General features: G+C 48.2%; 1 protein-coding gene across 2 annotated transcripts in view; it reads right to left on the reverse strand.

Annotated features, from left to right (window-relative positions):
• CGNL1 (cingulin like 1) overlaps positions 1–7,238 on the reverse strand; it is an 81,473-nt gene extending 74,235 nt beyond the window's left edge. The window contains exons 1-3 of one of the 2 annotated variants that reach the window (XM_081170515.1): positions 7,126–7,238; positions 5,767–5,878; positions 5,049–5,123 (exon numbers count right to left, since the gene is read on the reverse strand). The gene's annotated coding sequence lies outside the window, so the exon portion shown is untranslated. Of the gene's footprint in view, positions 1–2,747; positions 2,892–5,048; positions 5,124–5,766; positions 5,879–7,125 lie in introns of those variants that run through there. The other variant, XM_081170516.1, reaches the window with a different exon arrangement.
• Positions 7,239–10,142: the final 2,904 nt, after the last annotated feature.

Here is a 10,142-nt window from a genome sequence, read left to right on the forward strand (position 1 = left end):
AGCATGGGACAAAGCAGTCCCACAACAGACAAGGAAAAAGCACAGGGAGTTTTAAGTCTGCTGTCCTAGGCTGATTTGCAACAAGGGAAGAGAGTGGGCAGATGGTTCTAGCAGCCCATCATGAAAAGTCAGGAATAGAGTGGTGGAAAAACAATAGTGAAAACCTGAACAGTGTGGATGGTGAACATGCTGCTGACCTGAACCTGTTTGGTTCTTTATTCGTCTCCCTCCCTCTGCTGTCAGTCAACAATGGGATGCTCACCCCTCTTGTCTCCTTCTCTCCTGGAACAGCACTTAAGCATCACACTTAACAGAAAGGTCGCTTTCAGACAACTTCTTTGCACAAAGTTTGTGGGTATTTATTGAGCGTTTATTCTGATTTGTTTGAGAGGAAGTTTGACAATGTAGTGCCAAGAAAATGTTACCCCAAACTTTCCAGTGCATCGTTATCCTTATTGTAAGAAGTCAGATTTGGGAGAGAATAGAGCTTGTTGTGCAAAAACTCCAAATTTAATAGTGCCTGTATTTGGCAATATTCAATTGAATCCCACCCCAAAATAGTGACTGTCTGAGAGCTCCCAAAGTTGTTTAAGAAACTAAATTTTACCTTCCCTACCAGCTACAGATGTGTGGCCCATCATTAAATTGTCTACCTCTCTGCTTATCCCGGATGACATCAACAGACATAGTACAAAAATTGAAGTTCTCTGTGACACATCAACCACCCCAGAACCAGCACACTGTTTTATCATCCCTGGCTCTACAAATGGCCACAGGAGCAGACATGCCATCAGAGGAAATGCCTCTTTATAGAGGACAAACCTTTCAATGGTCTGAGGGGAGCGAGAGACTCCAAAAAGAATTTTAAAAAATAGAAAATAAGAATGGGACTATTGGGAAAAATATCACTGACTGTAGCAAACCAAGCGTCAGCTGATGCTGCTCCACATGTCTCCCAGCAGATCAGGGTTCACAAACATTTTTGGACCAGTGGGCACATTTCAAATTTTGAGAATGTGCTGTGGGCGCCAGTCATAAAATGGCTGTCATTGGTGCATGGCATAACACAACATGGTTGCCATAGGGCAGCCAAGCATAACACAAAATTAGACAGTGGAGTCATGGTGGAGCTTTCCCCATAACTGTATTTTGTTACTAGAAAAGGTTTAACCAGCTTAATTTATGTTAAAGGCACGAAAATTCTTCCCCTCAGTGCCAACCCAAAACCAAAGCTTAGGCTGCCCCATTAAACACAAGGAGACTTACTTCTCAGTAGAGAGGTGCAGTATACTATTTTACTGTACAGGGAATTCTTAATGAGTGCCTGGTCTTTCGCTCCCGCACAGCGGGAGTCATGCCTAAGCCTATTTGCAAAGTTTTCACATCCACCCACATTTATTGTGCAGTAGTAGCATTTGCGGAAATTAACTTCTAGGGACTATCTGATCTCAGATGAACCCACCGCAAGGAAAGAAGTATCCTGATTGCTAAGGACAAACTACAGAGGTTCCAAGGACTAGACAATAAGATAGAAGAAGGAAAAAATAAAGGGAAGGGCAAATAATGAAAGATGATTGTGTCCAGTGAATTCACTAAAGAGTGTGGAAGAGAGAAGCCCTTCTTGCACAGTACAGGATCCTAACCCACCCTAAGCTTCTCTCCTCCTTTTCCTCCTCCAGTGTCACCGGCCTCCTGCTGCTCCTGGGTTCCAGAAGCCCATGGATCCATGGGCCGTAACAGACAAATGTCAGAGAAGCAGAACAGCCTAATGGGCGCAAGAACATGATTCCCCGCTCACAGAGATGCCTTTGCCCAATGCTGAGATGTCCAAACAGCATCCATTCATGTAGAAAATGAAAAATCAATAAAAACAAACCAACAAACAGACCCATTCGTTGGGAGGCACTTGAGGACCTCTGAAGGAAAGCAGCGTTGCCACAAGGCCTGATCCTTGTGGATTTTGGGAGACAGTCTGACCCTCAGGGCACAGTAGGAATGTAAGAAGAGTCTGCTAGATCAGGCCATCTCGTGCAGCGTTCTGCTCTCACAGTGGCCAACAGGGAAGCGCCCAACAGGCCACGAAGGCAACAGCAACTCTTCCCACTTGTGGATCCTGGTAACTGGCATTACTAACAGAGGCGCAACAAAGCCGCCTGGGCCAGCAGCTGCTGATAGCCTTGCCCTCAACAAATCTGCCTAAACCCCTTTGAAAGTCATCCAAGCTGGGGACCATCACTGCCTCACCACTCTATTCCAGCCTTCCCCAACCTGGGGGAGGGGGAGCAACCAGATGTTGCTGGACTCCTTTGATTGTGCTAGCTGGGGCAGGTGGGAGTTGAAGTCCGGCAACATCTGGAGGCTGACCTACCCTAATTTATTTAGCTGCCATGCCTCATAATTTTAAACATGTAGTAATTCTGCCCTTCCTGCTGGTAGGCAGTGAAATCCTAAAGTGGCATTTATTCTGACAAGGCAAAAGAGGAGGGGGAGAGGCCAGCTGGGGAATGATCCTGCAAGAAAGTGTCCGAGTGGTATCGGGATGCTGGGAAGTTTCAGTCTGGGGGCAGGGCAGGCCTCGGCCAAGATGTTGGTACCGCAGGTGGAAAATCCAAGCGGGACTCAAAGAGGAGATGGAAACCCCGAGGGCAGACTCCCCTTTAAATGAATGGGAACTGTGAAAGACAGAGCCTCCCGGTGGATCGGTCCCTCCACTATGCCCTGGCTATGCGGGATTCCCGCGCCCTCACCTGGACAGGGCAGCTCCCCTCCAGGGGTCCACAGACCCTCCTCTTCCTCCCGGGAAGCTGCAAGGGGCGCCGCGCAAGCTTCGGGGCCGCGCAGGGCTCTTCCGACGGCGCCGAGCCCTTCGCGGAGGAGGCTGCGTCGCCCGTACTTCAGAAAGCGGTGCGGGAAGTCCGGCCCCGGAGCACGTGCAGAGCGCCGATCCCCCCTGCGCGATCCCGGCCGGCCGTCCAGTCGGCGACAGCGCCGGCGCCGCGCTCCTTCCTCCCCGCGAGCGCCCCGTCGAGGGAGGCTGGTCCTCCGAGCCAGGCACGGCCGAGCGCGACTGCCCGCCTCCTCCCGGCCCTCGGGGGAGGGACCCGAGACGGGGAGCCACCCCGGGCGGAGGCGGAGTCGCGCAGGGGAAAGGCCGCCCGCGCTCTCCGCGGCCCTCTGCACATGCTTGCGGGCGCCCGAAACCACATCCCGAGAAGGAAGCCCCGCGCCGCTGAGAAAGAGGCTCCGCGAGCATGTGCAGAGCGCCCGCCCGCCGAGGGGAGGCAGGAGGCGCTTCCTTCTGGAGGGGAGATGGCGCTTGCCCAAGCCAAGGCAAAGTGGAGGAAGAGAGTTTCTTCCCGGGTCTCTTACCAGCTCCGTCCCCTTCCCAATCTTCGATTTTTGAAACCTATGTATAGGGCGGGTACAGCAGCGAAGAGCTTGGCGGCTCCTTCCAGGGGGCCCGAATCTGTCTTCACGGAATCTCGAGACTGCAGGCGAAGCCCCCAAAGGGCGAGGCTGATTTTAGTACTATAAAAATCCAAGGCTCCTAGCCCATCCTCTGCTCTCCGTTTTTAATGGCCCGATGCCTGTAAGACGTCCTTTGATGGGCTTTGAAACCCACAAAGGGGGCGAGGGAGCAATATTCCCAATCAATCAACAGCCCACCTGAAGATGGGGGAGGGATAACCTGCCTCCCTCCCGCGATGGGAGAACTGGCAAAGATTCCTTCTGCTTTAACTGAATCAGATTCTAAAGGGGGGGGGGTGTTGTCCCTCGCAGAAGGCGGCCTGCCTCCTCTCGCTAAAACCAAGCCGCGAGGTTCCAGATGGTCTGGATAGCCAACACTGCGATCCTAGAATATATGTAAGTCGCCCAAGGTGTTCCCAGAATTGCAGAGGAGTGTCCTGGCTGGAGAGTGACAGGCGCAAGTCCTGCGAGCCTCAGGAAACAAATCAAGAGTCAAGAAGAAGCAGGGAAGCAGGGCAAGCAAGGAGTCTCCCTTAGGCGTAAAAAGAGGATTAGAAGAAAAGCCTTTACAACAATGAAGGCGATGAATGAGGTGGGGCGAAACCCAAGGAAATGCTGATGGGCGACCTTGCCTAAGAACCCCATCAGGGCTGCATGACCCTCAGGCGTTCTGTGTGGGAGCTGTTTTGGAAGACACTAAAATGCATACATTAGATGCATTAGCACTGAGCTACAGCCCATGTCCAATTGGAGGATAAAGATATAAATATAAAAATAAAACTGTAATCATAAATGAATGGATCTCCTTGTGCTTCCTCTTGGGTCTCAGGGCGGTTCAATTTCTGGCCAGCCACGCCCCCTGTCAATTGGGGACCTGCCATTTTGGATTTTACACCTCTGTGTATCAAAATGCCCATTCCAGCGGGAACAATTTGCAGCAAGGAAATAGTGGGCAAATAAAGGATTCAGCTTCACCCCACATCCTCTGCTCTTCTCCCAACCACTCCACGAAATGCAACTTTCCTGATCTGGAGGGGTCTGTTGGGTGCCTGAGTCATATTTGCTGTCTGAAATAAAGCTTGTCTTCTGGTTCTTATAACCTGCATTTTGCAAGGCCCTTTGTGTTCATTCTTAATCAGATGCACAGGGACATCACTGCCATGAAACAGTTTATTATTCTACCCAAATATCAATAAGACGGGCCAAAAATAAGTTATAAATGGAGTCAAATGAGAACAATAATCAAACAAATCTCAAGGTGGCATGAATGCAACCACTAATCTGGTGAGACCCAAGAGGAAATGAAATGAGCAAGGGGAAGCATGAAGATGGAGGAGGTTTAGCTGCTCCCTCTCGACGTTGTGGGGAGGGGGGTTCCAAAGACGCTCTCCTTCCCCATTCAGCCTCCTTCCCAAAATTTTAATTTCCTAAATTACTTGGATTAAATTGTGTGTAAGGTTTGCTACTACATCCCACAGAAAATCAGAGAGAACCCCAGGGTCCTAATTTATAAAATTCAGTTGTTGGTTGGAAGCAAGCTTACACAAAATGGGCACTCTGTGATCCCACTGAGAACAAGCCTTCAGTCCAGGAGTGTGGAAAATCCAAAACGTCAACACGCATCAAGGTGGGACATGACCCACTGCGAAGGTCTCCTGCAGAAACAAAGGGGAGATGCAAAGGGGCAAGTTGGAACTTGTAGGTGGAGGGCGCCCTTTTTGGCTGCATCTCTCTGCCTCCCAATGTGCCGCCCTGACTGGTCTTCACAAGGTGGCAAGCGCCAAATGGAGCTGCCAGGAGGGCTTAGCCATCCTCCTGCCTTGGCTGCCTGCCTCAGGTGGCAGAAATGGAGGAGTGGGGAGCTATAGGTTTGGTGTAGTCCAGGGGTCAGCAAACTTTTTCAGCAGGGGGCCAGTTCGCTGTCCCTCAGACCTTGTGGGAGGCAGGGCTATTTTTGGGGGGGTGGGGGGAATTGAACGAATTCCTATGCCCCACAAATAACCCAGAGGTGCATTTTAAATAAAAGGACATACTCTACTCATGTAAAAACACGCTGATTCCCGGACCGTCTGTGAGCTGGACTGAGGTGGCAATTGGGCCGGATCCGGCCCCCGGGCCTTAGTTTGCCTACCCATGGTGCAGTCTGTGCAAATCTGCCACAGAAACACACAGAGATCAGGCAAGTCGACTGTGCAGTGGGATATATACAGCACAGAAGGATGTGGTTTTCACCCTAACATGTAACCATGTGAGATGGGGTTATTTTACATTTTAATTTAAAAAAAAAAAATCACGTACCACTCAGTGCTGGTACTGCGTACCCTAGAGTACTTTCAGGAAAAAAGCTCTGCTACCACTGCTCATCAAATTCCACAGCTGCTCACACACTGGAACAGGCAGCTAACAAAACCTTCAACAAAATGATACCAAACATTAAAACCAAGCTACTGAGCAGTGAAGCAGCAGTGCGGTCAAAAACAACAACCCAGCAGGCTGCAGCTGGTTAAAGATCTTAATCAGCAATTTCCAAAGACTTTAAGAACACAAGGAAGAGGCAGCTGGGACTCCCCCTAGGTGGACGTTCCAGAGCATATGGACTGCCTGGAACAGACAAGGCCCTGAGCCCAGAGCAGGTCCGTCCAGCATCCACACGCAATGAAACTTGGAGCAGAAATTTTCAAATGCCAAGGGAACTCATTCAGGAGGAGATTTTTGGTAAATACAAGCATCCTCCAAATGGAGCATTGGGTCAATGGTCATCTTAGGAAAGCTACCACTACTCAGTTTCCGCACCCCCCCCCAACAACAATCCTGGCGTGTCTTACAGAGCTGACTACCAAGGCAATGCAATTGTAGTGCTTGAAACATAAAATGTCATATAAACAATAAGTAGTATGGTTAACACTCATTGCAGTTATCTTAAAAAATTAATTGGGTATCCCTTTCCACCTCAGTCTACCTAATGACCAAAGTTGGTATAATTGCATAGTGATGTAGTTTCCCAGGTGAGCAACTGAGGCTGAGACACACAGGTGGGGGGGTGTGTGTGTGAAAGAGAGAGAGAGAGAGAGAGAAAGAGAGAGAGAGTGAGAGAGAAAAGTGGGGCCCTGCTGCCTCCCCCCATGAGGTTTTCCATCCTCTCCCTTTCTAGGCTTATGAAGGCAAGTGGGGAGCGTGATTTGCCCTGGATGGGACAGCCCTGCTAAGACACATACATCGTTGGCCAAGCTGGGGCCACCCAGTGAAATGGAATTTGAGCCACACCTTTTGGTCTGGTTCCTTGAGTCACGTTCGGCTGTAGAGTTAGGAAAGAAAATAAGCTATTATTATCCCCTGAGCCTGTAATTAACCTTGTAACGGAAATGGTTTAATTGCTTCCCAACTGGCAGAGTTTCTCATTCAGAAGACAGTCTTCCAGTTGGGCAAGATGTTCAAAGGGCTGAGGCAGACACCCTCCAAATCACACTTTCCAAACCCAACATGGTGTTCCAAAGACCACAAAGTTCTCTTGAGTTTCAAAAAGCAGATTATCTCCATGCAATTTGGGGAAGAGAAAGAACTGCTGTTTCAGAATCGGAAGGGCACAGTGTGGCCCCCATAGCAGGTAGAGTTGGTCGCCCAACTCCCTGGTCAAGGCCTTTGTGCAACACAGATTACCTTGTTCCAGTCTGTCCTATCAATGCCTCTGATAGTTCCTCTTTCCCCCCATTCACTGTCTTCCTATTGAAACTGTCCCAGAAGCTTCCCAGAAGTTCATGGCTCTGCCCTTCCTGTGGAACATTAACAACTATTACTATTGTAATCACCACATATATATTTTTTTGTTTTGCTAAATGAGTGGATTACCTGAGTAATAATACAAAATGAGTATTTCTTCCATTATCACATAGATAAATGCTCCTTTACCGGAAAGGCAGTGCCTGTTGCAAATGCTGTTTACAGGAGGTTGTGGTTTTTTTGCAAATATGTGGCTTTCACAAGAGCTCTGAAGTATCTTTTGCTGTGTTCTGCCCCAGTGGGTTCACAGAGCTGAGTCAAAAGATGAATGGCAATAGAAAGCTGCAATTTAAATGTTTTGCAGCAGATGGCCAAATTGTTAGCCTGTTTCAGCCACCCTTTCAAATTAGGCATTGATTTTATCTTAATAGCAGACTGTTATCTTGTCATATATAGCATGCACACTTATTTATATCGATTCTCTATCCTTATATTCTTATATTTATATCGATTCTTTATCCTTGACTTGACAGGCAGTAGTAACAGAAGAGTCTAGGCCATCCTTTGCCAACCTGGTGCCCTCCAGATATTTTGGCTATCAACTCCAATCAGCCCCAGTTAGCACAACGGTCCAGAGTCCAAAGCTTCTGGGGTGCAGCAGGTTGGTGCAGGCTGGCCTAGGTAATAAGGACTGATGGGAAAAACCAAGTGTCTTGTGGCAGCTCAGAGACCAACATGTTTACTGATGCTGCTAAGTCTCAGGCAAAATATGCACTGTACATCATTAGATCTCTGTGTGGTGATGTTCTTTTTCCTGGAGTAGGCTAACACAGCCAAAAGAGCCAGTTCCTAGGGGCCAAGGTCCCTTCACCCCCCAATAAAATATTTGAGGGGACCACCCCCAAGTTTATGGGTATTACTGTGCTGCTGTGTGCTGTGCTGTGCCATGTGATCAGTTATGTGGGGTGGGGCTTACCTGGGCCCTCCAATATTTTATTCAAGTTGGCACCCCTGAACATAGCTGAGAGATGATTAAAAAAGTGCTAAATGCTTTGCACACTGAAATGTGCACCTTGAAATGTGCAGACAACACTTTGCTGAATTCCTGATATCTCTGGGATTTTCAACACAACTACAGTTAGTTGAGAAAGAACTTCCCAACGGACCTGTCCCTCTTGAAGAGAAAATGTGCCTCTTTCAAAAAGCTTCTATACTGATCAGTCAGTAAGAGCATGAGATTCTTAATCTCAGAGTGGTGAGTTTGAGCCCCACATTGGGCAAAAATATTACTGCAAAGCAGGGGGGGGTGGACTAGAATAATGACCCTCATGGTCCCTTCCAACTCTACAATTCTATGATTCTATGACAGGGGTAGGCAACCTAAGGCCCGGGGGCCAGATCCAACCCAATCGCCTTCTCAACCTGGCCCACAGACGATCCGGGAATCAGCGTGTTTTTACATGAGTAGAATGTGTGCTTTTATTTAAAATGCATCTCTGGGTTATTTCTGGGGCAGAGGAATTCGTTCATTTCCCCCCACAAAATATAGTCCAGCCCACCACATGGTCTGAGGGACGGTGGACCGGCCCACGGCTGAAAAAGGTTGCTGACCCCTGTTCTATGATGACCTCATGGCAATTAGCATGGCCAGACCTCAAACTTTGTCAGTTTTAGGGGCTGTACAGCAGTGAAGTGATGCAACACTGCCATCTGGTGGGAAAGTCCATTTTTAATCCCTTTCTCAAATTCAATGCATTAATCAGTGCCAACATAAAGCCAGGGAAAATTACATACGTAATGCAATGGCAGCTGGTGCCCACGAGACCCAGTGGGGTTGCTAGGAGGTCACGGGCATGTGGCCAAGTTTGGTTTCCTCCTCCTCCTCCTTTGGAAAGCTATTGTGGGCATTTAACAAATACAATTTTGCAAATAGCTAGCACCCAGCTAAATTTAAAAGTGTCTTATTTTGGTTCAGAAGGGCCCCCTGCTATCAGAGTTGTTTCTGTGCTGGGATAAAAATTGTGTGGCCCCCCCTGCTTCTGTTTTCTCCCTACCCTCTTCCAATGGACAGCTGCCGTTTGGGGGTCCCTGCTGCCATCATTTCCAGTGTGAACACAAGCCAAATAATCTGTACTTTATTCAGAAGTAAGCCCCACTGAATTCCATGGGGGTTGCTCCCTGATAGATATGTACAGGATTGCAGCCTGAATTGGTTAGTGCTAAAAGTGCCACACAGAACTGTTAGAAGGGGTCCTAAATATCCAGACATGGGAAAAGATTATTCCCTTTCCCCAACTTATTCCCTTTTCTTATTCACTGGAATAAGCTGGAGAGTTTTTAAGTGGAGGACCTGGGAGACCAGGGTTACAATCAGCCATGAAGCTTATGGTTGACCTTGGGCCTCTCACGGTCTCTCAGACACAGGATAATAACAAGGGGAAAGGAGACCATGAATGCTACCTTAAGTTCCTTAGAAGAGAGGTAATACTCATGACCCAGTTTTGAATTGGGGAGGGAAGCCAGGTTTGAAATCATGAAAGAAGCCTAACCTAAAAATCAAGGAAAAAAGAATCTGAGACACAACCAAGGATATTCAGGACTACAAACAGCAGACTTTATGCAGGTGTCCTTGGCAAATCCAATGTATGCCCGTTTGCTAGGACAAGCTTGCTTGGGCAGGGTGTGGAGGCAGGATGCAACCCATGTTCCTGTGCTGCACACCCGGGCTGTGCGCACTGAATTCTCATCTGAACTATCATCTGCACCATGCTACTTTTGTAAAAGCATTTTAAGTTAGCTGGAGGGTTTTACGGTCTTTTTATCTTCACAATAACTGCTCAGAGACATATGGGAGGGTCTATCCTTCTCTTTAAAAGACATCTGAAGGCAGCCCTGTTTAGGGAAGTTTTTAATATTTAATGCTGTATTGTTTTTAACACTTGATTGGAAGCCGCCCA

The sequence above is a fragment of the Podarcis bocagei genome, assembly GCF_964188305.1.
Source record: "Podarcis bocagei genome assembly, chromosome: 14".
Taxonomy (NCBI): domain Eukaryota; kingdom Metazoa; phylum Chordata; class Lepidosauria; order Squamata; family Lacertidae; genus Podarcis; species Podarcis bocagei.